At 39.4% G+C, this 2665-nt stretch overlaps 1 long non-coding RNA gene across 1 annotated transcript; it reads left to right on the top strand.

Annotated features, from left to right (window-relative positions):
* The first annotated feature begins 200 nt into the window (after window positions 1-200).
* On the top strand, window positions 201-1921 carry LOC307044957. The gene is made up of 2 exons (XR_013809753.1): window positions 201-697; window positions 1745-1921. It is a non-coding gene; the product is annotated as an uncharacterized lncRNA (long non-coding RNA).
* The last annotated feature ends 744 nt before the right edge of the window (window positions 1922-2665 follow it).

The raw sequence follows: 2665 nt of genomic DNA, 5'->3' as shown, positions 1-2665 counted from the left end.
TTTATTTATTTTTTAAAGACAAATTAACTTGCCCACATTGCTTGCCGAAAGGGCAGATCTGCTGGTACTAAAAAAGTATCCTGCTGCGGAGAACACCCTCTCGCTAGGGACAGAGGTAGCAGATACCATAGATATATATAAACACTAGATGGCTCATGGGAGATTTTCCAGCGTAGCTCACCGGCCGCCATCTTGCTACAGTCAACAGCTACTTTGGTACGCGCTATGGTAGCTGTTGTAAGGTGAGTGATCTGCACAAAAATACTCTTAACTCGCTGAAATCTTGACTGATTTACAAACGGTTTGGTTTATTATAAACATTATTAGCATGGCTATGATACAGGATGCTTGGACATGTTGAAATTGCAGCTTTTCTTTGTGTATGTGCCGTGGTTGTATTTATTAGCTGGCTAATAACAAGAGGCTGTTAGTGAGACCTAGTATTACAAAGTTGACCCAGCAACTTTACACCAGTGGGAGAGACATAACTGCTCTTTCTTTTCAGCATAACTTACACATGATTTCTTCCAAGTGGTTTGGCTTGTTAAAAACACCTTACATTTTAGATACATTATGATACAGGAAATTGCTAGCTTTGTGTTTACAGAAGTACCTGACTATGCCGGACTTGTGCAGCCTACAAATGCTCTAATCGCCGCAGTCTACAAACAAGAACCCGTGGAATCACCTTTCACGTGTAAGATATGACAATATTATGACTATAATTAGGATCATCGTTAATTACTTAGTGGATGTATGTACATAACAAGTCCTGCTACACAGGATCAGTGGGGCTATGTGAGATAATAGAGAGGCGAAGTCCCGCCCATCTACTTCCGACCCATGGGACCCCGGAAGCGGAAAATTATAAATTGAAGTCAATGGAGAGAGAAAAGTCATCTTTCGATCCCGTTTGAATTGTGCCACGGATGACACATATGATGTTTGTCAAATTTAAAAGAACATTTTGCAAGTCAAAAAAATAAAAACGTGTCGTAAAACTGTGAAGTTACACATTTTGTGAAACCGCTCAGTGAACTACAGGTCTCTGGTCTCGCACAATACGCGTCACCATCACAAAGATGGCCGTCACGTTTGCAAATTTCACCTGTTTCTTTCAGAATGAGGCGAAAAAGTATAAAACGAGGTGAAAATCACTACAAGTCTGGGCATGTTGAGAGCTGTACGAAAGGGGAGTTAGTCGGTTCTGTAAGAGCCAGCATGCGGGACCGGCTTTACAAGGTTTCAGTGAGTAATATGAGTGCAATGTTTAACGTTAATGTCAGCTAGCTAACATTAGCTAACAAGGTACACTAACGTGTTTTGTTTTAGCAACTAGTTTTCTCCTTAAGAACTTTTTGGTCTCTGTGTATGCTGTGGATAACATTAGTGTTCACAAGAACAAGGTACACTCCCGTGTTTTGTTTTAGTTGCTCTTCAGATTGAAGCGGCCAGTTTTATATCGACTATATGTGTGATCTCCTTTTTACATCTCGTTGTGTCATTTGAGTTTATTTGCTGTGTGTAGATTCAAGGATTTTGGTTATCTTGTCAATTTGTTTGGTTATCTAGGCACAGCTGTGTGTGACTCCCTCTGGTACACTGGTATGTGTTTTCCTAATGTAGAGAGCATTGATTAATTAATAAACTACACACTGACTCTAGATCCTGACCAAATCCTATTTTGTTGATCAAATGTTTTTCAAAAATGTATTGTATATTATATAACAGCTGCACTTCACAGACCGGAGTCTCTGCTACTGTGGACCACGAAGGAGGCGATCATCATCCCCATCCCCAAAGACCCTGCATGGCATGGAAATCTCCTCCTCCTGGAACAATTCTACACCCAGCATATGCTCCCTGTGTTGGACAGTAGAGAGGACGACATTTAAATAAACATACTCTTAACACCCTCGGACTCTGCGTTGTGTTTCGTATGTGTGATGGGGTGTTATGCAGAGGGGAGGAAAACAGGACACAGCAGATTGGGATTGTGGTGGAGATGCTGAGCAGTTATTTAATTGTTGCATGTAATTATTATTATATTGCGTGCTTCTTAGTTATTCCATCTTTTGCTCTAACATGGATCTGTATGTAACTCTATATTTACTTGTTATCTACCACACTTCCTTCTACATCATACACCATCATTATACATGATGTACATATTTGTATACATATCTGTAAATTGTATAATTTTATTTTTCGTATTTGGGATTTCTCTTTTGTCCACTCAAATACACTTGGCCCTTTCTCTTTTCCATTTGGAAAATGGCAGCTGCATATTCTGCTTTTCTCTTCTGGCTCCCTGTCTGCTCGTCTACAATGAGACAATTATATAATTAATTACTAATAATCATTTAAACGTGCTATTACCAATATTTCACAAATTCTTCATGTCAACTTAAGAGCACAGCTGTATGTTGAGTGTCAGCTTTGCTTGGTTCATCTTACTGGGGGGCAGCTACATGGATGTCGGTGCAGTCCACAATAATTTTGCATTTGAAGGCAAAATGAATTTATTATTGACTCAGAATGAAGCACAACTTCATGTCATACAATACATTGACTTTATTTGTAATTGTATAAAAAAATATGAGCATTGATTAGCAAGCAGGACCTGCAGGAACAGAGAATGGTGATGGATGGAGCTGGGAAGAGA

This window comes from Notothenia rossii (assembly GCF_949606895.1).
Source record: "Notothenia rossii genome assembly, chromosome: 6".
NCBI lineage: Eukaryota > Metazoa > Chordata > Actinopteri > Perciformes > Nototheniidae > Notothenia > Notothenia rossii.
Note: the sequence above shows the minus strand (reverse complement) of the source record. Positions and strands in the feature narration are given on the sequence as shown.